We start from the raw sequence: 26663 nt of genomic DNA, 5'->3' as shown, positions 1-26663 counted from the left end.
AGGCCATGCTACTGAGTAGGAGTCAAATTCCAACACGATCTCCACCTCTTCCTCCTCCTCTTCTCTTTCTTTCTCCCTCCCACTCCTTTTTTTCCCTGTGAGTTTATACACACACACATACACACACACAGTCATCGTTTCGAGAGCACCAAATGGTGCGGCAATGACTCCCTACAGCTCGGCTGCCGCTACTCACGAATCAACGAATCATCTTTAACACCTTCCTGGAGCTCGCGCCCCGAGAGGTGTCACAACAAACCGACGTTCTGGCGGTGAACAGAGGCACAGCGTTCCTGCAAGCACACACAAACACACACACACAAAATACACACACCCTGCACTGAGAAGACATTACCACGACAGGAAGGTTCACCACCACCAGCTAGAGCCCACCAACACAATCTAAACTGGTTATGCTCTGTCTTTTCTCTATCACACCAGTAGGATTTTTCATTCAGTGTCTAGCATGGGCTGTTATTATGAGATGGAATTATGACAAAGGGTTCACTGAGGAGGGGTTTATCTGTAACAGGTTTCTTTTTGAAACTCATGCAGGTGTCCACAAACTACCTAACCCATTAAAGGAACACTTGAGCATTTTTCAACCTAATCCCTATCTGCTGCATCTGTAGCATACGGTTGATTATCACAGACAACATGGTTCAGCAACTTCTATTATAAGTCTCTTTTGAGTCAATGAGTTCTTTTGCTAAGTACAGGGAACTGCATCAAAATTACTGTCCTTCTTAAAAGACCATATGCTACAGAGACAGCAGACAGAGTTGGGGGGTGGGGGGGAAGGCAACTAACAAAAATTCTACTGTCATTCAATAGAATTCGGTGGTGTCTCCATTTTTGTATTACAGCAAAAATGTGCACAAAAATGTGCCTTACATTAATATGCTAATGTTTCCATTTTCAGTTTACTTGACCAGTCAATATTATAAACATAAACATATAATATTTTGTTCCGATCTAATGCACTAGCCATGGGCTAATATGTTAGCTCCAAATTAACACACTAGCCATACGCCTGCGTGTTAGTCACTATACAATAATGCGACATGTTATAATATGCTGTAATATAATTAAATATAATAGGTTGTATTTCCACAAGAAAAATAAAAAGGAGTTCTTAATATCTCTCTAAATTCTTCTAGACAACAAGATCAGATGGCAAGACCAATGAGACTTGTTTAAGTCTCCTGCTGCTCAGATATGTCTTCTAAGCAAAAATCCCCAGTAATCTTGCATATTTTGGTAGATATCTTGTTGTGCTCAGATTTGCTGAGATAAACAGTCATGTTTACCTTCCACTGAACTGAAAACAGGAATCTCAATATAAACTCACTCGTTTCTCATCCAAGACAACGAGTCTTGTCAGTTTTGATGCTGTGAAAAACTTTTTTTTTTTTAACCTGGGTTAAGAATGTCTCTTGTCTCATTCTTGTCTATTGTTTCTACTAAGGAATTTTAGGAGAATCACCATTAAGTCTCCTGAGCCACCAAAGATCAACATTTGAGTAATAAAATGTTCCTTGAATCATGCTAGAGGATTGCTTTAGGACTGTAAATTATCCTCTGCATGAGAAGGTGCAAGCAGCACTAAGAAAATGGACACTAAGTCTATAATGGGCAAACTACTGGATGATGTAGTATTTCCTAACTTTTGGGAAACTCATTTTTAGTACTTCTGCCGAGCTGCTCTCTAAGAGCTTCAATCCATCACCTCTCCACATCCTCCACGGAGCTTTCTTCAAGACGAGGTTCATCATACTTTTCTACTTCGGATCAAACACGCACACACATACACGCTCATATACACACACGCGCCAACATGTCCTGGCATGAAGCGTCTGTCAGTAAACTAATTGTAATAATCAGGAACACTGGCTCCTGTCAATGAGTCAGAGAGAGAGGGAGAGAATGTAAGAGAGGGAGAGAGAGAGAGAGAGAGAGAGAGAGAGAGGGAGAGAGAGAGAGAGAGAGAGAGAGATGCATGGGTGGACAGAATGGAGGGGGTGTCTGTAGCGTGACTGCTGTCACCTCAACACTGACATCTCTCTCATCCACTGTGGATAACCTCAGACTAGCTACCAGAGAAAGAGAGAGAGAAACTCAGTGTGTCTGTTTGGATGTCATGAGCCTCACGATCGGCAATGAAAATCTGAAGAGGAGGAATAAAATGCTTCACGAGTAAACAGAGAGGCCACACGGTTACTGCACCGCTCTCTCTCTCTCTCTCTCTCTCTCTCTCTCTCTCTCTCTCTCTCTCTCTCTCACTCACTCTCTTTTTAATACTTGATGCACATTAAATCCACACACTGTGGTCTGTAGCAAAACTCAGTGATTAACTTCATAGTTTCAAAGTCAAGTGCACTGAAAAATCCTGTGGGCCTTAAGATAAGGCCTAATGATTTCTAGGAACTAAAAAAAATATGCTGTTTTCTTAAAAAAAAATTTCACTTTCATTTAATTTTTTTCATTTTCATTTAATATAATCATCACGCCCACCATGGCATTTGTACACAGTTGAATCAACTAAATTCAGTGCCTTACTTCTTTGGTGAGTGGCCTGGGCCTGCATTAAGCCTCAAATTTGAATATTGAATATATTTGCTTCTATTATTACAGGTATAGATTTGTTTCTACAACACATGGCCCAAGAAATCATAACACAAAAGCAATTGTGACGCTACATCTCAGAATTAAGGGAAATGTATATACATTATCAGAAATAGTAACCTTTCTAGAATTGATGATTTTGAGATATCTCAAGAACTTTCATAACTTGTCATGAACCAAGTGTGAGAACCAACCTCTGTCTAGGATTTCAGAGAACACACAGCAACTCCAACCCCTTCCTTCAGTTACACAATAGACTGAGCAGCAGGGTGATCACGAAGTTCAACATGGAATACAAACATCAGTGTTCACTGCTCACATAAGATTTGTTGACGAGAGATGATGGTTCATCATGTATCTAAGAAATTTTGGACTACAAATTTTGCATTACATTATGTTGCATCATTATTCTCTTCTGCTCTTTCTGCACACCCGATATTAGCAGGATCTGACAGAACGGACGAGTCTGAAATGAGACGAGGAGAGAGATGGGGGAAGAGACAAAGAGAGGGAAGTAGTAAATGCACTGAAAGGGTTTTGTCACCATAATCACAGCGATCGATCAGCAATGAAAGAAACTGTGTTTAAATGTTTGGGTCTTATGCTGGGTTTAAAGGTATAACGGCCTTTTACTAAAACTCATAAAACATTACCTATTAACTTCTGCTCTGTTAATACGAACATGTAATGAAAAACTGACCACATTTCAGTGGTTCTTTTGGTCATATTTAATCAAATATATCATAATACTGGCCAGTATTTTAACACAGTCTTGTGTTGCCATAGCTACCATGATTGATAGCGTGAGTGTGGCTGCGAGACGCCCCTACTACCAGACACCTCTCTATTGAGCAATCTCGTCTTTCTTTCTTCCTCTCAATTTGCTCCATGAGCCTTACAGTGAACAGTTCAACTATGGACGATAAAGTTGCCCAGCAGAAAAATGATTTAAAAAAAATGGAAAACAAAAGCAAAACAAACAAAAAATACAAACAAAACAAGCGAAATGAGAAAAAAGGGGACAGTGTCGTCAACACGCCCACCTCAGAAGCCTAATTTTAAAGAAAGTCACACATTCCCACACTGTGAAGTGGCAGTATCGAGTGTCCAGCCAACACTTTCACTGATGAGCTTCTTAAGTGGAAATGAGAGAGAAAGAGAGAGTAAGAAAGTGAGAAAGAAAAATAAAGCGAAAGTGAGTGAGAAAGAGTGAAAGAGCGAGATAAAGAGAGAAAGAAAGTGACTGACAGAGACTGAGAGAGAGAACCTGACAGACACCTCTTTTTTAAAATTCTGAGAACAGCAATGTGTGTAGGAACTTGAACCACAGAAAGAGGATGTGACTGCCGCTGGGTTTCACGACCCCCCTCCTGCACTATTCCGGCCTTCAGTTAATATCTTTACCCACACACCCCACACAAGCAGTATATGTCATTTCATTGACTACTAAAAAAGAGGGCTTTTTTGCGACGTGCTGAGTAGTAGTGATAAAGTCCAATATACTCTATAAAGTGCTGAGTAGTAATGACAAAACTACAAAATAATCCATGATAAAACAATGTCTCACAAACCTGATATTGCTTGTTACGATTGGACTGTTTAGTTCTGTCCTGCTTCTGTTAAATGACATGTACAGTACTGTACAAAAATTCGGGGAACCCTTAATTTATTTAATTTCCAGTAAAAGCATTCATATTTTTCAGTTGTAGGAAAAAAGCAGAAAACATACACATAACAAAATACTGCACAAAAGCCTAAACAACTAATTAAAAACATAATTTCTTTCAGTATTTAGTGTGTCCTTACTTTGCCTTCATTACCACTTTCATTCAGGGAGTCTTGCTTTCAGTATTTCTAAGAAATCTGCAGGGGCATTTTTCCACACCTTCAAGGTCCAGTCTTAGAAGTTGGTTGCATTTTCAGCTTTTCACAATTCAAGTAATAGCAAACACATTCAGTGATGTTGATGTCTGGGCTCTGGGGTAGCCAGTTCATCGTTCAGAGAACGCCAGCAACTTCTTTGCAAATTTTCTTATTTTTTGTACTTCCTTTTCGAACAGCTTCTTGGCAGCTATACATCTTTTCAGACCCAGCTTTTTTATCTGAGGGAGATCAGGTCTTGCATGATCATTAGGTGTCATGGGACGTTGTTCATTTGACTTGGGACATTATCATCCCAGTGTTCAGTTGACTCCTGCCTACCGTACATGGATTGTCTTATATCGATTGCCTCAAAAATATATTTTTTAAAATGAATAACTTATATGATGCCTGTTAAACTGGACATCAAATAAATGAAGTTTGATTGCTGACTTTCACACAGTATTGTATGCTCTTCTAAAACAATCTGACTCACCCAGCAAATGGCACACAAGTTTTTCTTATAGCTGTATATACAATATATTCCCCAGTATTAACTGTAAGGAAACTTTACAAAAGGGGGCACTCTGGCCTGCTCACCCAGCTCCAAGAGTGTTCCATCAACGGGAGCAGCGTGTGAAATCTAGACCCAGAGAGGGATTGCTGCTCTTTTTTTGTCTGAGTAGAAATGAGAAAAGGAGCTAGAAGGCCACAGGGGGAGCCTGTCCCACTTTCAGCACCCCCTTGGTGGGATGGCAGAGCAAGGGCTTGGGGCGGAGGGGATAGGGAGGTTGATCTGGCAATCCAGAAGCATGTCATTGACACTATGGACCGCTGCGGATTGGTAGTTTCAAATTATTGACCATGGCCAGTGCACCACAAACAATTCTGATTCATCTCACTCAGATGAATGCTCTGATTAATCTGTCTTAATTGAAGTGTTTACAATAATTTTTTGTTAAACACAAAATAATTGTACAACTTTCATTTCAAGCAACTTTATTTCTGTCAGCACAATCAATTTGATCAGGTCCTGAGCCACTCGTCCACCAACCACACACTCTGCAAATGCAACTCTTCACTCTGATGAATATTTCATGTCCTGATGGCACTTTTAAGACAGAACTAATTAATGAAAACAAGTTGATCTGGCATACGTTAAATCGGCTCAATTAGAAGCACGCGGGCAAACTCCACATGCTAATAGCTGCAGCGGCAGAGTAATTGTACTATGTTGAGGGGGAAGAGCTGAATGTTAAACAGGCCTTGTTAACAGCACTTTAGCACTCGCCGATGAACTCCCCTCTGGATTTCAAACCCTTGATAATGGGCTAATGCAGATCAGAACATCATACAAAGCATTTAGAAAAACAAAAGGCTAGCACCGTCTATTATGCTAACCACGGCTAACGCCACCTCACAAGCTGTGGGGATGATGGTGGAGGAAGATGCCCATTTTACGTTCTATTCTAATTGCAGTTAAGGCAAATTAAGTTTAGAGATGTGTAAGCAAAGTATTAAAAAATAGCACCTATAACTTAGCTTTCTTCCTTAACTCAGGACACAACTGAATTGACTTACAGCACCACCAAAGTGGGTTAAGCAATCCTTATTTGGGGGAGGGGGCTGATGAGAACACAGGTATTAATCAGTTCATCAGAAATTAATGAGTGCATGCAGTCTTCCTTTTCTTTTTTGAGATCTGGCTCCAGCCAATCAGGTTCTGTCTCACACTATCCCAGGTTGGAACCGATCCGTTTCGAAATCATTGGGAAAGGGGAAGCTGGCTGATGAAGGCAACTGAGGTCTGGGCTGTGCTAGTAAAAACTGCATGTTCTCAAGTCATTTTTTCACACAAGCTGTATTTACACTGTGTGAATGTCATAATGGACGGACCAATGAAATGGGCCAAAATGACTCAGAATAAAATTTTGCTAAAATGTTTCCTGAAAAGTCGCCATTAAGGAGATGTAAGGTTTTAATACAACAGCAGTGATACAGAGTTAATAGTGCACACATACTTGTTAACCTCAGAAGTATGGAGATGTTCCAAACCCAAGCAGGGGGTCTGGGGTCCTGCCTGACAACAAGCAAGCCAATCGCTACATGACTGTGAGATATCACAGAGGGGATTGAAGATAATTGTCGATGTAAGCTTGGTTTCAAAAGTTCCCAGATGACATTGTCAGGGGGTGTGTCCATTGTTGTGAAGGAGTGTGGTCATATCTAGGCAAGCAAAGAAACAGTCCTTATATAGATAGATAAAATAACACCAATCAGGGGTACTGACTGACACCAATTGTAAAACATTTTTCGTTTACTCAGTTACTCAAATTTTGTAAGGTCTTTAAGCAGCAGGTTGTGATAATGAAAAGAACACAAAAATGTCATAAAACAGAAGAACTACAGAAAAATTTGGCCCCTTGGAGAAGGCAATGAAAATGGAGTTCTCCCAAGAGAATCATAAGGATTCGAGTGCTACTACACAATCACATCAAATAAAAAGAAAACCCTGACCCTCATGACTACAAAGCATTTCTTCAACCTCTGAAATTCATAGGGAGAAGAAAAAAAGTGGATTATGTGGTATTGTGGGGTAAAATGTGTTAGCATCATGAGTGTCTCCACCCACCCTTTATGGTCAGTTCTTGGCAAGAACGTCTGGATGAAAAGTATGGAGACAGACTAAACCGTCCACTGAAAAATAAATAGTGCGCCAGTGAGTTAAAGAGAGAGAGTGTGTCTGTGAGAGCGAGACAGAGAGAGAAAAATGGAAAACTGTCCTATAATGCTTTACCTGGAAGCTTTGATATGGAAATATCTTTCGTTTCCAAATGTGAATGCTAGCACTGTGTCCACTCTCTCTTGGAACTGCTAACCTCTTTTAAAGAGAAGAGAGGGAGAGAGGTCAACAGAGGACTGGACTGACTTCTTCTCTAGATGAGAGCCATGTTTGAAGTAGGGCTTTATGTATTGCCGACTGCAAACAAATAGAACACTCACTCAGATATCTGATTCTAATAAGAACTCCTAAAAGTCAATTACATCACACTCCTTTCAGTAAAAAAGGAGCCAGAATGTTGATTGTTATTTGATAATATAGTAGATATAATTGTACCAAATCAATTTAGTATATGTTAATGAAACCAATGACAATCTTACTATAAGTATATCAAATTAGTATACTTAAGAAACTGTAGAAGCTCAAAAGGGCTGCATGGAGTGTGCTCACTATAAACCACTAATCACCATGTGTAAGATGGCTGAGGAGGATGGAGACATGCAGGCCTATGGGTTGAACTGGCAAAGGTTTAGCATGCCTGCCCATGTACAAACATCCTGTGTTTAAGACCACATGTGGTCAAAAAGTGATCCAGCATGAGAAAAGGACTCTGTATGTGTCTCTGTCGATGTATGTTTGTTGAATTTCAGATTATGAATAATACACACTTTTTAAAAAATCAGTTCTAAGAGAAACCCAAACATCTTGTCTTGGAGGAGGAAATGTGCAGTTTTGATCTGAAGGCTAAAAAGACAAACCAACATAAAAATAAAAAAGGCAAGTCTTCAATTTGAGTTCTTAAAAATGCATTTTATAAGATTACAGTATATTTTGTTTACTAAAACACTTCAAGAAACACAAGTTTAGTACATTTATATATAGTACCAAAATAGGTTTGTCCTCTCATTGGGTGAGAGGGTAAGGTTAGGGTAACTTTCTGGCAGGCCATCTCAATCGTCTTTATGAGCCATTTTTGGTCAACGGTCCACAGCTTGGGCAGCCCTGGCATAGAGCCTTTACATCAGTTCTTTAAATTTTAAAAAGGTTTTCTACACTAGCACATTTAATTTACACAAATGCTTCTTTGAAGAACCATTCACTATAAGGTTCTTTAGGGAGCCAAAAGTGGTTCTCTTCTGGCATCACTCCAAAGAACTCTTTCTGGCACCGTTATTTTTAAGAATGTACTAAAAGAAATATGGGCTGAGAAGCTAGGCAGTAGAATCGCTGAAGCAATTTAAGCCCCACCAAGCCAATCCTCGTCTCAAATCTCAATCCAACTCAGCACAGCACAGTCAGAGAGAGGAAGAGGGAGAGAGAGAGATTAATAAAAAGTAGACATGCATAGTGCACAGAACAAGGAAGAACATGAGAGAGAAAAAGGAGAGAGGGAAAAAAAGAAAAAAAAAACACTCTCAGAGACCACATCCTCTTTTTCAGGCTGTCAGCGTGAGCTAAGGGCACAGGCCCCCGCCCTGGGTCCACTATCTCATTTCCAGCAGCTTTTTTCACTGCTGTTCTCCCCAGGGCCTTCCACAGAGCCCCCACTGAAATATTCAGGAGGCACCTGAGGACACAGGTCTGTGTGAGGCAGGGCGGGGGAAACTCCGCTTTAACCCACACACCGGGCTACTAATCCGTGGGGGGGGGGGTGAACAAGTGGCTGAGGAGCACAGCTGTCACTCTATAGATACACACACACACACACACACACACACACACACACACATACATACACCCCTGACCCCTCAAACACCTCGAGGGACTTACAAGCACCTGTATGCATCCCTGTTAACAAGATCCATTTTAATGATTGTTTTCTAGGGGGAGGAGTGAGTTTGGTTACACAATAACAAGAACAAATAGCAAGCTAGAAAGTATTGCTTGTGAGAAAACTTACTGAGCAGGTTTCTTTGACATGAATTAACCTTGGTGGTGATTCCCCGCTGACAAGCCTATTTAGTCTAGGCTGTCCTGATTAATTGACAAAACTCAATTACTCGATGTAACTCCTTTAATGCCCAAACTTTTTTTATGCACTTCCATAACTTAATAACTTAGCCAGTTTGCACTGTAGCCCATGTAGTTACTGAATAATAATTAATGAATCTGCAATGATTATTGCACAATTTTATATTCTACTGTTCTTTCCTGATAGATATCATACTTTAATTTATAATTTTTGCATGACCTTTTTCTAATCTTTCTTTATCTCTTAAGACTTAGACAACTTGTTTTTGTCACTGTGCCTTTAACACTGATAAATGTAATCGGCCTCTGTTCTGATTGGCCTACCTGTGCTTCCTATATATATTCTAAAAGTTTTGTTAAAGGCTTCCTCATTTACCTTTTTGCAATAAAGTGTTCTGAAATCTTTTAAACAAAGTGTATGGTCTGTTATTGTTAAGTCCATTTTTACTATTCAGCCCTATTTAAAAACTCAGATTATTAAACTGACTATCAGTAAATTACTCAGTTACTAATTTAATCAACAGTGACAGCCCTACTTTAATCTGGGTCTGCAAGTTCAGCCCATTGTGCTTGCTTTCTTATTATGAGAAACAAACTCCACCAATTTGGGAAATATATAATGTGCACTTCTTATGGAAAATTCAGACAAAGCCTACAGGTGTCTCACATACAGGTTTATCATACACTGTGATGGTCAGCAGTTAAATGTACGGATGGACACAATGCTATCTAAAGATAAGTAAGAGAGCGTACAAACAGATGAGTTGTGTGCGGTTTGTAAGTCGGCAGTGTAGCAGGCATACGCATCCTAACCTGTTACCCACACAGCACTGCCCACAGCCTGGGTAGCGCAGCCTTCAGTCACACACGCTCACACACTCCGCCCACTCACACACGCAGAGTTCAGCAGTGTGTCGTGTCAGCCTGCACCCCCATCCTACCAGCCCCCCCACCACGCACATAAGACCAGTTCACCAGCTCAGCCACCCCCCGCCTCCAGCTCTTTCTCTCTCTCTCTCTCGCTGTCTCAGGCCCTCTCACCATCTACCCCCATAGCTCTGCTTTCCCTGCAAATGATCAGATTAACAAGCACAACCACCCTCAAAAACATCTCAGAGCACATTTCTATTCAACTCTTTCTTCCTGAGCTGCTTTCTAGGTATAGCCTACATATCATCCCTGTCATAAGAAAACCTCATAATTCCTTGTAACGTTTTGCCGTTTTGTTTTTTTTTAACACCATTTGAAAACGCTAGCAGGTTTTGAGTGTAGTGTGAACATTTTATGACCGAAGGGGAAACTGAAACGTTTAGAAGCTTTTTAAACACTTGTGATGTTAAGCAAGTTTTTTCTTTCTCCATTAAAAGTCAGTGTTGCGGAGATACAAAGTTGTCTTACGACTATACACTATAATACACTTTCAATGTCTGTGATAAAACGTCTGCATTTTATTAATTTTACTGCATTTGTAACCCTACAGAAATAAATGTTACATGTATCTTTAATGCTGGTAGATTTAGTCCCGGTGTTGTACATTTTATAAAAGTTTTGTATGGGTATCAGCATCAGCAAATATGTACATGAAAAATATTGGATATCGGCATCGGCCCACAAATGCTGTATCAGTGCATCCCCAGCTTCTTCCAGGATCTGCTGCATGTAAAAGGCTAGATTTTGGACCTGCAACAAGTCAGGTCTTCAATTAACAACAACATTATAGCACTGGAACCACCACTATGATCTGCATAATGCTACATTGCTAGAAAGTAGAAGTACATGCTGCATAATCACAGTTCATATACTGTTGTTGCTGTGCTATTGTGTTGTGCCCTGACTGAGCCTTTCATTAAACAGCTCCAGCAAAAGAGTCCTTGTCCATTTCTATTTCTCTTGATCGAAAGTCTCTCGCTTCTCCTTCTCACACACTGAAAAACAGCTTCCCACCTCAGTCTGCTGTTGACACAACATTACCACACCTGCAAGGAAGTCAGTCAGCATAGTGGATCGCAGCCCTGTTTTCCACACTGAGTACGCACCTACACACACAGAACCATTATCCTCATTTACCAGGATGTTACGGACCAACCCAGATACCCATGGCAAACATACGCTGACCTTCCAGGATTAGACCTTTTGCCGTCTAGCAATGCTGTCTGTGCGGAAATGTCTGAATGAACATGCATCTATGTGTGCGTTGAGCAAAAGCTCTCTCAAGTTCACCTGCATCAGCATGCTCTGCCCACAAAATGTATTCTTTTGTAGCAACTGCTGCAAAGTTGGTCGAGTGTTACAGAACGCTGACAGAAATCCCATTCAACTTAATGACTGAATAAGTTGTAGTTACTACATAATGCTGAATTTGTTTAAAATGCTATGTTACAGAGTTGTTGTTGTTGGCACGCTGAAACTAGGCAGGTTGGAAACGACAACAAATTTGTCACCATGCTAACTCCAGCTTGATTACATAAAGAGATATTTGTGGCCTATAAAGAATAAATGTGTTAATTGCATTCAGTAGCTAATGCAAAGAAGATACTGATAAGCATGCACATTAAAACTCAGCTTTTCTGACATCTATGTACTGAAAGTAGAGCAATATGTGTTTTTATCCAATGACCCCACAAAATCCTCAATACATCACTAAACAAGTACACCACACACGAAATGAATATCAAGGTCTTTGCAAAGCTAAACACTAAGGCGCCTCACCTATTAGACTTAATGCTTTTGCCAGGATTGCAATGTATATCCAGTATGTGTGTTTTTACTCTCAGAATGACAGGTGGACAGGCTCCCTACTTTACACTGACTGTTCCAACAGACACCTGCCAGGTGCCTGAGGCGTACACTAACTCCCCTGTTCAACAAGAGAAAAACTACCTGCCACACTATCAACCACGTTAAGCCGTCTGTCTTGTTTTGAAAGGATGGTTTGAGCAATTTAGCTACTGTCCATGTCTGTTGACCCTTTGCAGTAATATGTGTTAGCCAAGGCAAGGGCTTGTACCATTTTAGAAATAAAAAAATGCCTTACATCAGACCTGATTAAGAGAGGAAGTAAATGTGCCTGCATTTTTATTTCAGCCGACTGTAGGCCATGTTCTCGGAAGATGGGAATCAAGGCAGTCCCCTTGCATAACCAAAAATTATTCTGCTCAATTTAGCCCTTTACCAGTTGACTAATTCCCGGACTTAGCAGCGCACAGTCACTCAGACATCTTCTATGATACTGCTGGATGCTGAGTTAGCTTTAAAACAAAAAAAGAGGCTTATGCTTTTAGGTTGTTTGCCTAAGATTATATTAAAGTGCACACAGCCGAATCCCCAGTGTTGAATTAACACCTATTGTGATCATTTAAGTCCAGCTGGACCCCCGAAATGAACACTGGAACAGTGGATTCAACACTGCTGTGCACAAACAGCCCCATTAAAGAGTTTCTGTGGCGTAGTGACATTAAAAATAACATAAAAGACTTTCATAGCCTTACACAGACAAGTCAAAACAGTAAAAATCAAACCAACTTGTTCTGCATCTCAGGACTCCACAGAATTCCACTCAGTTTGGCAACTGAGGCCTTTAGAGAGCTGTGGAAAGGCTTTCACAGAAAAACATGTACAATATGGTAATAGGTATTTTTAAATGCCCCTTTTAAAATGTGGACCGACTGCACCTTAATGCCACTCTTTAGGCATTATTAACATTGAAAATAAACCTTACTCTACAGCACAACTGTTAAAACCGCAACCATGTCTTAAAGGGGACTGAATTCTATTAGTTTTTTCAAAATGTCTGCATAAATAAATGGTTATGATGTCAAATGATTCGAACCAGATGCCTGACAAATCAATGCCTCTAAAAGCTACCTCACAGAAAGTTATTACATGAAATGGTTATGAATGGTCTGCTGCCTGAGACATTGTTTTACAGAAGTTTTGAAGTGTGGCCTAAAACATATTTTAAAAAGATATTCATGGCGGACAGGTATATGAAGGGAGTTGTATGGCAAAAAAGTTGCAGAATAAAACCTATTAATGCAGATGTATGCAGATTAGTACCTATCACTGAGCAGAAATCTGAGCTGGTAAGTTCTTCTACAGCTAACCTTTTCACATCAAACCACTCTGAATCACTTTGTTTACATCTCAACGATTGAATCATGCAGAAAATTTGAAAAGTCTGTGAAACTCCCCTTCAAATTGACTCAGTTTGTTGTCCACCTGTTCAAAGCTTTAAACCGATTTTTAATGTGCATTTTTAATCCGTTAAGGACCGCCACAGTAACGCCACTCGGACGTCAATAACACTACTGTACACTTTTGACACAAATGTCGAAACAGTGACCACCTTTCCAGACAGCTTGTTTCAGGTGGTGAATAATGTCACTCAGCCTGTCGACCACCTGTGCCAGTGGCAGAGGGAGCTGCAGAAAAGCTTCACATGGAATAATTACGGTACTGTCTGAAGAACCCTGTCTAACCTCGGACCGCCACATTGCCGCCACTCGAACCCAACGGCTAGTTCAGGCGACGCGCGCGAACCCGTCTGACGTCGTAGCCCGGTGACGCTGCTCGACCGGCGCTCCACCCCAACCCTCACAGCGAACAAGAAAACCAGAAAATGGAGGAAGACGGAACTGACCAGCAGTGTGAGTGGGGGAAAGGGGGCAGACGGGCAAGGAGACACCAACACGACCCCCAGAGACAGCGGCGCTCCTCCAGCACACGGATATACAGGCGCTTTCCCCGCCACACGCTGCACTTTTTTAAGTTGCGAGAAGTGGCACACAAAGGATTAAAGGGCGGTCGGATTTACGGGTGGTGGGAACGAAATGTGAGTCCAAGAAAAAAGCAAAAAAGAAAGAAAAGAAATCCCCCTTCTTTCGTCTGGGGCGCTAGGGTTGGGTGTTGACGCAGCAGAAATTTCCAGCAGGAGAAATCCCCCTTTTGGAGGTTAAACGAGGGGAGAAGGGGGAGAGGGAGGCGGGGGGTTAAGCCCTGGCTCGCCGAGACGACAGCTCTTCGCTTTAAACCCCCCTCGACCGCAAGAAACGGATAGTTAAAATCGCGGAAGCGGGAATAAGTGACAGCTCGACTGGAGCTCAGAGGCCAAAGAGTCACGATACGGCCAGAACTTGAGGGAAGAAAGCAGATGAACGCGTGAAGTAAAACCAGGGTAATTTAGCCGCATACAGTGTGTTACCACTGTGTTTGATTAAAACGTATCCAGAGCGCAAACACAACCCCCTCTGATAAAAGAGACAAAACAGGCTTCACCTCAGCACAAAGCTAATCCACAGCGAACCGTTCAGCGCCGAACCGCCGAAAGCTCGCACTCAGCTGACGAGCCCTCATCCCTCCGCTTTACCTTCAGCTCTACAGGCTGCCATTGTCAGCAGGGCTGTCATATGTGGCTCACCTGGCGATGTCAAAACAGGTTTCTCTCACAGAAGCGGCTAAAAACTTAGCCAGTTACCTCACCGCTTCATTCAGCACCGATACAGCGACAGGCTGTCAAAACTCACTTGTTGTTCGTGACAATCGGCGTCCTCAAGAAAACTCGCTGCACTGTAACTCGAACTTACCTCGCTCCCCGAGTACCTGACATGTTAAGTGCATAAACGCCGGTCCGCGTCTGAGCCACGAGCGAAACGACTCGCGAGGAAAACTGTGAACGTCGAAGCCGATAACAGTGACAACGCTGTCAGTGTTGTGATGGACCGAAAAGCGAAGCAACTACATGCGGGTGAACTGAGTGCTGTAGGGTGGGTGAGACGTACCTGTTAACCCATGAGTTCTGGGTTCAAGCGTTGTCGATGCCTCGAGCTTCAGTGTTTGGCGTGACCCTGTGAGAGACGGAAGATGTGAGAAATTCTGTGTTCAGTTTCTCCCCACGACGCTTTTGTGTCCGTCAGTGTAATTCCCCTGTTCTCTCCCCCTCTCTCCGCCTGTCTCTTTTTTCCCCTCAAACTCTCCCTCCCCTGCTTTTCCGTGTCTCGGTATCAGGAACCAGCCTCCCCCTCTGTCTCTCTCTCTCTCTCTCTCTCTCTCTCTCTCTCTCTCTCTCTCTGTCTCTGTCTCTGTCTCTCCCTCTCCTCAGCGCGCTCTCTCTCTCTCGGCAGAGACTCAACTACAGGAAATGAGGCAACGTGAACGCTCGCGCTTATCCTAACGGCAGGCTGAATAAAGGGTGAACCGTGGACAGCTCCAGTCTGACTGACAGCCTTATGAGAACCGTCACTCACCGGCACACACATACAAGCAGGTGAATAACAATAATAAAAACAATAGCAACAGCAACAATAATAATGATAATAGTAATAATAATTGCAAAAAATATGTAGCTATTACTAGCTATTGTAACTACTACTACTGATGATAATACAGAATAATATAGACATATCGTATTGGGTTTATAGTAATAATATTAATAATAATAATAATAATAATAATAATAGTAGTAGTTGGACTGGTTGTTGCCATCACTATTACTATTGTTGTCTCAGCTGTTACTATTATTATTATAAGCTGTCTACCTTTTATTACTTTAAACTTTTTTTTATTATTAAAATAGCCAGTTTATAGTTTGCCAAGGAGCTCAGCCTAAATTCATCTGAAACTGAATGTGGCCTGTGGCTGTAGCTGAGTTTGCGTAAGAGTAGCCTACTAGCCTCCACATGCAGGCCTTCTGCAGGAGCCCTTAAGAAGGGCAGGAGCATGTAGGCGTGAGTGAAAGCCTGCAGCCTGCTTTGTCCACTGCTCCACTGCTTCTGCTTTTCAGTGGTGGGGAAATTAAACATGCCCTCTAGTGGTGAGAACAATCCTTAGCTCACTCAGTAAGGGGTTGTCATAGGTACAGTATCTGTTTGTGCACCCCACTGTAGTTTTAAAGATAGAAGGCAAATGTAAATGAATAAAACCACACGGGTTTCTGAGGCAGCAATACTGTTCTAGTGACTGTGTTGCTTGAACCCACCAGAACATAGATTGATTTGAACTGTTTAGTTGAGTCTACGACATCTATTTGCTATTTCCACATTCCTTTGTAATCTGACATGTTCTGACATTTTAATCTGTGATAGTGTGTGATAGGTGTTGGAATTGGGTTTTGCTTTCTCTTGGTGACATGGTTTGGGTGCACATGTTGTGTGACTGTGTCAGTGCATGGGCTGGATTGAGGTGTGTGTGTGTGTGTGTTTGTGTGTAAAGTGAGCATGCGCTTGTCTCTGTGTGTGTGTGTGTGTGGATTACCGCTGTTGGCCTGTAGCAGGCCTGTTGGCTTTGGCCTCTGTACAGTTGTGTAATGCTGATGTTCTCTTGCCACTCTGTGTGGTTGCAATCCGTGTTAGAAACAAGCTGCTTTACTCTCTCTCTCTCTCTCTCTCTCTCTCTCTCTCTCTCTCTCTCTATCTCTCTCTCTCTCCCTCTCTCTCTCTGAGCATGCTGCTGCCTGTCTGCCAATCTGCCTGACATGACACAGGCCAACTGACCCCTCCCTCCTCCCTCCTTCATCTTTTCATCCCTTCATCCACTTCTCCAGTGTCCTGCCCCTCCACAGCCCCCGCTCCCACACTTCACTACCCACCACACACAATGGGGCTTACACCTCATTAGTACTCTTACTTATTTATTCATTCGTATCATGAGCACTTATCAAAGCTAGCTGCCACAGGGACCAAGGGGTAGGGCAGACCACACACACACACACACACACACACACACACACACTGACCAAGACAGAGCTGTCTCATTATGCTCCCAACCTACACACTAAAACTAGACAAAAGTTCTAACTGAACCTGGACACCAGTTCAGGTTGCATTTCATAAATTGCTTTAATGGCGACGCATTTGACATCACAGCCCTTATATAAAAAGATGAAGCCAACATACGTCTGTTTTATTGTGTCTATGTATGTGTTTCTTTTTAGCCTCCCTTTGTGTCCTCATGATGATATGACAACATATGTGTGGAGATTTGGCCTGACAAAATGCTTTTTTCAGATATATTTTTTTTAAATAACATTTTATTGCTCAAATGTTGATCTTTGATTGTTCAGGAGACATAAAGGGGAATTCCACCTGTTTTTCAAAATATCTGCATAATGCTCCCGAGTGGCGCAACCGTCTAAGCGTTGGCCCTATCATCAGGAGATCGCGAGTTCGATCCCTGGTGATGCTACAGCCATCCGTAGCCGGGTGGCCTCGCTCTCTCTGGGTGGGTAGGATGGCCCCCCTTCACCCCCCATCACTCAGCGCGATGCTAGTCAGCGTAGGCGTCTGTTAGCTGACGTAACAGATCTGGCGGTTGGCGCTTTCCTCCGAGCGTGTTCAGCTGTCCAGTGACATTGCGTGAGCGGCAGTTCGAAAAGAAGCGGTGGTTGGCTTCACAGGTCTCGGAGTAAGCCTGTGTTAGCCTTCACCCTCCTAGAGTTGATAGCATCGTGTGATTGGGGGAGTCCTAACTAGCGGGTGGAATTGGAGACGACTAAATTGGGGAGAAAATCGGGTAAAAAAAAATCTGCATAATTAAATTGTTCTCATGGAAACAAACTCATTCAGAGTAGTTTGATTTGAAATGCACCATTCTAGAGAAAATTACTAAGTCAGAATTGTTGTAGTGATAGGAACCAGACATCTGTAGCAGTAAATTCCACTGAAAGCTCCCTCACAGAAAGTTAGTACATGGAAATATACATTGCAAATATTTTGCTCAACTCCTGAGACATTGTTTTAAAACACTTTTAAGATGTCCTAAAACACATTTTTAAAAATGCATTTACAGGTAAAAATCCGGGCACATCTACTTCTGTTATGTACATTCATACAAAACAGTACCCAAAGAAACATTCTTTTTCAAATTTACCATTATTTTACCATTATCAATTATAATGTAATAACTCAGAAGGCATATGTAGTTTAGTGGTTATTTTGGACAGTATATAAAATGACTATGTTTATACAGACATTGCAACCCTAGGTTCTTATCACCACCACTGTAAAGACATTTGGGTGTGTACATTTCTGTGTACGTGTGTACTCTGGATACCTTTGTTTACATCTTAGTGACTAAATTATGCAGACTTATCTGAAAAAATTGGTGGTATTTCCCTTAATGGTGATTCTCCTAAAATGACATTAAAAATATAGACAAAATACATAAATTATGAGTTATTCACACCATCAAAACTGAGAAGTCTTCTAGGCTTGGAGGAAAAATGGTTAGGTTCATACTGATTCCTGATTTTTCTTTCCTATGGGATTTTCATTACTGGATTAGGGTTGGGTTTAAGTCTAGCTAAACCATTAAGTCCTGACAAACTTAGTAATACCACCACGTGTATGTGTTTGGTCTGACATGAATAAGTTGTGTTTAAGGACATGGAGGCTGCTGCTTTGTATCCAGCAGGATGGCCTAGTGCTGTGGACCCCGCATACTGAGAGGGGGAAAACAGCTTCATAAAATAGGCCTCGTACACTCCTGCTGCCTTAAAACTTTATTTAGGCCACAACAAACACACGGACACACACACTCACATATATACACAGAGGGAGATGGGGAGTTAAAAGAAAGCATTAAAGCCCAGCACAGGAAACGAGCACTTTCCTTGTGTTTGAACCATGACAAAAGGAGGAGAAACATAAACTGCATCTTTAAAGTGCTTTTTTGAAGTGGAAAATTAATTGCGCTTTTACCACGGGTCCGCCGCTCTAATTGGTGATGTGTAGTTTAGCCGTCTGCAAAAATCTATATAGAAATACGAACAGGCGTAAAAATAGCATGAGACGATTTCAAAGCGCCGCCCCTCACTACCTATCACAGTCTGTCAGTGGGGAAGGAGACATGCCAGGTGTGTGTGTGTGTATGTGGCTGTGCTGCTCAGGAGCCATCCTCCACAGAGAAGTGTCCATTGTGAAGACGATGTGACGATAATGTCAGATGACAAAAAAATTCACCCTCAAAGAAAATACCCAAAACAAAGAGAAAAAACCCACAGCAAACAAACAGAATGTTGCCCGCAGCTTTGCGAGAGCGGAAGAGTTTGAGGAGGTGACGAGATAAAGGGAAAGGAAAAAAGAGGGGGAATATGGAGGTAGGACGGGAAAAAAGAAGAGAAAGTGACAGTCAGTCAGTATGAGACACTTAGGACAGGTGTTTGGAGAGTGGGCCTGTCACTTCAACATGTCTGGGCTAGTCTAGTCCTGTCAAGCTAAAGCCTCATTCAAAGCGATATTTCAGTGTAAAAACAAATTTACACAGTTTCCTCCCTTAACCCAAATGTAGTTGATCATCCAAGGCATGTTTGATGTCTGATGTGTGATTTTACATTTTGTACATGGCTGTGAGACCAAAAGTTAACAGTCAAGTTCATAGCCTCAGAAATGCTTATGTAGCTGGATAACATACTGTTATCTATTTAATGAACAAACATTTCAGCAAAATTTAAACTTAAGGATGATTGCTACAACTGTTTTTAGTTATGCAGTGTAGCCTATTTTGTCCATATTTATAGATAATTTTATGTCAAGGATGTCAGAAACCAAATAAGCAAATCTATTTGAAATTACGTTACAACCTGATGTGGTTTCAGGCGTGTGTGTGATGATTTAGGCATGCAGTTTACACAAGGCTAACTGCTGTGACTCCCTAACAGCTTTCATTACTTGTTAGCTACATTAGCCTTAGCTACGGAACAAAACTGAAGAAGACAACAAATATATCATGGTTTATCGACGACATTTGGAGGGAATATTGGGTTAATCAAACTTCTACTTCCTTTTATATATACTCAGGCTTTATCAGAGAATGTGTCTATATTAATACATTTCGAGACAGACATTCTCACAAACCAGCTTCACACAGATCCAACCCTAGATTCCCAGTGAGCAAGCCGGGGGAAACTCCCTAAGAGCATTAGGAAGAAACACTGAGAGGAACCAAGAACTAAAAAAGGGGAACCCATCCTCCTCTGGGCTGCACCGGATAGTGGAGTAAAATTAAACAGAGGTACTAAGATCACAGCAAAGGTCCATGAAAAAAAGCCAATGACGCAGTGTTACAAAGCAGTTAAAAAGGAGCATAATCGATGTTACAGTCTCTGTGAGTTGTAGAAATGTGGGCTAGACACTGCTTTAGGAATAGGACTGGGCACTGTTATGTATCAATACCAATACTGAAACCTTGACTGTGATACAGAATCCTGAAAGATCATTTTTTGATACCCTCTTTTAAATTCAAATACAAACCGAAAAAGGGTGTGGTTTAAACCAGAGAGTGAGGTTCTTGAGATGGGTTTTTAATTAGAACAGCCAATCAGCAGTCTAGATTTACTGGCTCAAGTTGCTGATGACTAATTACTAAGTTACAGAAATTTGGTATTGAATGACATGAAATTCTTTGGAATTCGGTAGTACTGAAGTAATTTGATCAGTACCAGAAAGGTATTGAATTTCTATCTCTATTTAGGATCCGTTCTTTCCTCTTTTACATAATTCTGTTCATTGAGACACAAAAGAGAAAAACTGATGATAGAGAAGTTCAGTACATTTGACCCTTGGCCTTCTGTTGAGTTCTCACTTCTCACTCTTTCTTTCTCCCTTTCTTACTCTCTCCTCCCACTCCATCTCCTTTTTTTCTGCTTTCCTTGTGTAGCGAAATGGCCTTGGTTGACCACCGCTACCCCTTCTCACCCCCACCCCCACCCCCCGGCCGCCGCCCCCAAACCCCTGCCAGGACCTTCTCTTTATATATATCTTTCTCCTCTTTCACTCTCACCTCTCTCTCCTCTCTCTCTCTCTGTTTCTGTCTCTCAGTTTTGCTCTCCTTTCTTTCACTCCCTCTCCTTTCTCTCACTCACTCTCTTTTCCTTGGTCCTCTGAAGCCAGAGGTGACCTACTGCTCACACACATACACAGACCTGCCTCCTGTTCAGAGCCAAGTCTTCTCTCTCCTTCCCTTTCTCTCTCACTCTTACTTCTTCAGCGTCTTTGTTTCTCCCAACTGTTTTTAACATAAAAAATGAAGATTGTCCTGACATTTCCTTCACCAGCTCAAAGTCATGCACCTCCTGCCCATTTATATGTGTATATATGTGTGCACATAATCTGTCTGCTCTCTCTCTCTCTCTCTCTCTCTCTCTCTCTCTCTTCCTCTTTCTCTCATCCCCTCTAAATCTCATTTACTCCCTTGGAACTTGTAAGGGGCGGGGGAGAAGGGAAAAAAACAGAGAGTTGAGTACAAAACGACCTTCTCTTCCCTGAAGCAACAACATCATCCTATTGTGGAGGTCACCCCTCAGACATGGCTCCTCAGTGCACAACACTGCTCTGCTTGTTTTAATGATGTTGGGGAGCTCCACGGAAGCTTCTAGATAGTCGTTTTCCCTTTTTTTTTCTGTTTCAGTAAAAACTAAATGCTAACCCCCTCACTCTACTATCCCACAGAGAGAGCAAGCCTCCCTCGCTTCGCATACTTCCAAAAGAAAGTAGTCGTAGTAGGTCTTTATTGATCCTTCCTCAATATATATATATATATATATATATATACACAACATAAACCACATATATATTACATCATATATACAAACAGTGTTGAGTATTCACAAATTCACATTTTAACATTAATGGCAGCAATAAAAGAGTTAGATTCTTGTGTAGATTTAAAATGGGGTAGAATTTAAAATTCTGGACATAAGAAGGATCCTCCAACTGACTATTTTTGGGACATGTTTTGAATCTAAAGTTAACATGATGGCAAATTCATCGCTGTTCTTTCTAACTTGACTAGTTCCAATGAACTACAACAGCATAGTTCAGCTGTTTAACATATCATTTTAACCTGGAAACTCATTGTCATGTAATAACTCTAACTAAACCTCAATACAGTTTTCCATTCAGCTAAATTGAATTTTTATCAGCTTCCAATACAAAAGCCACTTTTCCACTGCATTGTACCAGCTAGACTCAAATCTGCTCTGCTTTTTTGTTTTTCCATTGAGCAAATCTGGTACCTGGTAACGGTTACTGTTTTTGGCACCACCTCTGTCGAGTTTCCAAGTAAGCTGAGTCAATTCCAAAAGATGATGTAAACATGCTACAGACAACTGATTGGTCAGAGAGAATCGCTAAACACATATGGTAATGTTAGCTACCAGGTTAGCGTACCCTCTTGCACAGCCTTTGAGCATCAAGAACTGTCTCGCCATCTGAACTCTGATGTTGTATTTCCCAAACTCTACTGTTTTTTTAGCAGCATTTTATCTTGCTGCCATCAGCATCTTCCTAACAGTCTTCAAACATTTCATCAGGTGACCTCCAGCTTTGTTGGAGTGAAAACCTGCAGCCACACCGGCCCTCTGCGGATAAGATGGGATACCCCTGATTTAGGGGGTATTATATCTGCAGTGGAAAACGAGGTAGCTAGTACCAAAAGCGAGTAGAGTTCAGTCGAGTAGAACCGTACTGTGCGGTGGGAAAGTGGCTTTAGCTGAATTTTTTAAAAAAGTGTTTGTTCAAGGCTTATTTCTTAAAGACAATGATTGTTTATAAATATAGAACCGTGACAACTCAAAGAACCATTTGAATGCTTTAATGGGTCTTTGCATAGTTAGGTGGTTCTTTTTGATGATGCAAAACATATTGTATGTATTACAAAACATGGAACCTTTTTTGCTGAAAGTGTACAACAGTACATTTGTGGGCAGAGCATGGACAGGTTACAGCCATGGATACAGACACAGCCTTTCACAGGACACCATTTTTATGCAATTATAAAGACTTCACTGAGAACTCCCATAATGTTACATCTGAGTATTTTGTATCTGTGCCTCTAATATCAGAGTCAAGATATTCCTGAAAACCAGGAGAAGAAGAAACATGTTGAAGCTTGGAGCTAATAAGTTAGCTTTTTCTCCACAGCTCCAGCGCGGCGAGAAATGTTTCCTCTTCGCCCGCCAGGTTGCTCTGTTTTCCAGTCCAGTGAGATTTGTGTGTGGGGGAGGAAAGGGTTAAACCTCATTGCTGCCTCTCGCTTTAATGACCCCCTGCAGCTCATCGGGCTGTTTCATTTGACCTCCTGACCTTTAGGGTCCTTGACACACTCCCACACCAGAACAAATTAGCCCTGACCCCTCAGGAATGGGGCAGTGCTTGGCCATAAGTGTGCCCTGGTCATCAGCATTGGTTGAACTGCACGTGAACTGCTCTGCTATACTGTATGTGTGAGTGAAATGTTCAGAAGAAAATTTTATTTGTAAGCATTTTAAATGTGCATCTTAAATGTAGGCAATATTTCTAATATTTCTAATATTATTTGGTTATTGTTAGAATATTAGAAGATTCTTCAACCTGTCTGTCTAGACATTTTACTTATGTAAAGATTAAGTGAAAATGGTCTCACTGGCATAACTGTACTTAGAAATTAGATTTTAAAAATCTAGATAGATCATTTTTAAATATTCTCACTGTAAATGAAATTCTACACTGCAAAAACTAAATCTGTGAATCTCATATCAGAGCAATTAATTATTTATTTTTCTCTGATAAGACTACTCGCTTAACCAAGCACCGTGAGTGTAAGCTTTTTTTTTATTTTAAGAACAGTTGCTTCTATTGGTTTCACCTTATTGTAAGTCACTTGTGACACAACACAAGCACGAAGAGTCAGTGATCATAGTACTATGATTATTGTAAAAAACTTTTATATTAAATCTGGCCCTTTTCACTTGTTTCTGGAAATAGCCACTTTTTTCAAGTCTGCTTACCAACAGAAAATCAGAATTTTGCTTTTATTACTTTTATTAACTTCAGATCACATCCGAATACACCACAAACAAGCATTAATCTATGTATTATATGAACCATAATATTTTAAGTCAAAGAATAGTAAGATATACCCTTAACTAAGAGACGTGGATGAGCTAAAGAGACATATATTTATTCCATCTTGACTTTATTGTGCTTGAAACAGAACCTTTGATGCCTGTCATGTTTAAAATGCTATACTAGTTTTAAGATATTTAGTGAGATGTGGAGAACTAGATATTGTAGTCTATTTCAAAAACCTTACCAAAAACATTTTGCATTCCCCTTTGACATTTTTTTTTGCTTAATCTAAGCATTTACAACTCATTGTCAACATTTTTCTAGTGTTTCTGAATGGTCTTTTTATGGTGTAAGAAATGATGATAAACATCCGATGTATTGCCTACTTTTAAGATGCTTTCACTCGCCAAGAAAGACTTTTACAATGAACAGTCTCGATGAAGTTTGCTTTCGACTATCAAGCTTTTGCGCATTTCCCGGCGCATTCTGTGTGGAGTTTTCGTTGGTTCTCCATCACGGTGACATTTAGAAAAATAAGTTGAGATGTGAAGTGAAAGAAGAAATGGTAATGAAGAGAAAAAACCCCAGAGAATTCCTCAGACATCAACTGATTCACACGTGTGGACGTGTGAAGATTAGGGAAACACCCACATGGCAGTTTGCAGAATTCCCCCCTCTAGAACAAACACACACGACATCATCTGGCCAATCCAGTCCAATTTTCCACATATTAGCCCTAGACTCGTCTTGTCTCAGTCTCTTTCCTCAGCCCCGTCTCTTTCTCTCTTTCCTTTCCATCTTCCTATTCTCATTTCCCTTCCTCCCTCCTGTTTTCTTGCTCGCTCTTCTTCTCAGAGTCGCTCTGCCTCCTCTTTACAGCTAACTCCCCCCACCCCTTCATATCTTTCTTGGCTGATGGTCTCTTGGGGAACACTCATTTTTGTCATAATCACCTCAGAGATTGGGGGACCTGCTTTCCACATAGCGCAGAAGGCCCCTTCGCAATACACAACACACACATGCACACGACGCATCTGAACAGCGGTTAATAGGAGCGGACAGGCCTTCAGCCTTTGCCTTCACCACCAACAGAAAAGATGAAAAGGCAAGCAAAGAAAGAACAGATAACCATCCTTCTTTTTCATCTGCCTCTTCCCCCCTCTGCCTCAGTCACACACGTCTAAGGGTAAAAGAGCTGGCACCGGAGGCTGTGATGTCACTACTAGTAGGTGTATAAGCAGCTTACAGGCATGGGGTGAGAGACATGGACATAGAGAGAGAGAGAAAGCAAGAGAGTGTAGGCTGAAAGGATAGGGGTGTATATGTTGTTCTATGTGGGCATTTTCTGGAATGGAGGATAATTGAGGGAGAACATCCTAGAATATTACAGAACATTGTAGAACATTGCGAACTGGGCAGATTATTTTACACCAGTGTGAATTGGGCAGAACGTTTTAGAGTAGTGTGAATGGGGAATAACATACTAGAAAAGTGTGAATAGGGAAGAACAGTGTAAATTGGGAAAAACATTCAAGAATAGTGTGAATGGGAAAGAACTGTGAATTGGGAGAACAATCTAGAATAGTGTGAATGGGGAGAGTATTCTAGAACATGAATTGGGGAGAATATTATAGAACAGTGTGAAAGAGTAAAAGTATTCTAGAGCAATGTGAATGGGGCAGAACAGTGTGAATGTGAAAGAGCAATGTGAATCTGGGAGAACATTCTAGAACAGTGTGAATGGGGGAGAAACATCTTAGAAGAATGTGAGTGGAGAGAACGTTCAAGAACAGCACGAGTACACATTCTAAGCTTAAATGGGGGCAGTGTGAATGGGGAAAAACATTCTAGATTTGCCCAAGGAGAATGCATAGAAACTCTTCTGACCCATGATTTGAGTTTGTTAGTGTGTTCTTGCCATTAAATATTTTTTTTTCTTAAAATAACCATTTAATGTAAACATTTAGGGCCATATATTTTTAAGCATATACAGAAGTGGGAGAAAAGAGTGAGGAAGAGTGTGTAGGGTATTGTGTGTGTGGTACAGATAATGCAGCATAGACTGAAAGAGAAAGAAACGGAGAAAGAGTGATTAGCAGAAAAAGAGCTGTGAGAGGAATAGTTAAAAGGGTCAAGCAGAGTACTTTGCTCTGTATGATGTAGATTTAGGTCTCAGGTCATGTGTAAGAGGGTCCACCCTGCTGACTCCACACACACACACACACACACACACACACACACACACACACTCACACACACACAGGATGGAGGGGTTAAAGGACTCACAAAGGAGGGAGTGGCATCATGGGAAGGCGTAGGATGCTCTGTCCGTCCGGCCTTGTTTTTTTTTTGTGGGAAGAAGGGAGGGAGCGAGGTCATTAAAGGAGGAATGAGAGGGGAGGAGAAATGAAAAGAGGGAGAGAAGGAGAGAGGGGGGGAGGAGTATAATTAAAGGGCAGGGCAGCTGATAAGGACGCACAAGGAGGCTTTTGTAACTGCCTCAGTAAAACAAGAGAAGGGACACCCTCAAAGACCCACACACAAATAAACGCATATACATGAACTTACACATATACATATACATCAACTTAAGTTACTTAACAGAA

The 26663-nt window shown here is 41.3% G+C and overlaps 1 protein-coding gene across 3 annotated transcripts in view; it reads right to left on the bottom strand.

Annotated features, from left to right (window-relative positions):
• zbtb46 (zinc finger and BTB domain containing 46) overlaps positions 1-15540 on the bottom strand; it is an 85398-nt gene extending 69858 nt beyond the window's left edge. The window contains exon 1 of one of the 3 annotated variants that reach the window (XM_036590755.1): positions 15016-15540. The gene's annotated coding sequence lies outside the window, so the exon portion shown is untranslated. Of the gene's footprint in view, positions 1-14512; positions 14952-15015 lie in introns of those variants that run through there. The other 2 variants (XM_036590757.1, XM_036590756.1) reach the window with 2 other exon arrangements.
• Between the last annotated feature and the right edge of the window lie 11123 nt (positions 15541-26663).

Source organism: Colossoma macropomum, unplaced genomic scaffold (assembly GCF_904425465.1).
Source record: "Colossoma macropomum unplaced genomic scaffold, Colossoma_macropomum, whole genome shotgun sequence".
NCBI classification, from domain to species: domain Eukaryota; kingdom Metazoa; phylum Chordata; class Actinopteri; order Characiformes; family Serrasalmidae; genus Colossoma; species Colossoma macropomum.
The sequence above is the reverse complement of the archived record's forward strand: the minus strand, read 5'-3'. Positions and strand labels throughout refer to the sequence as shown.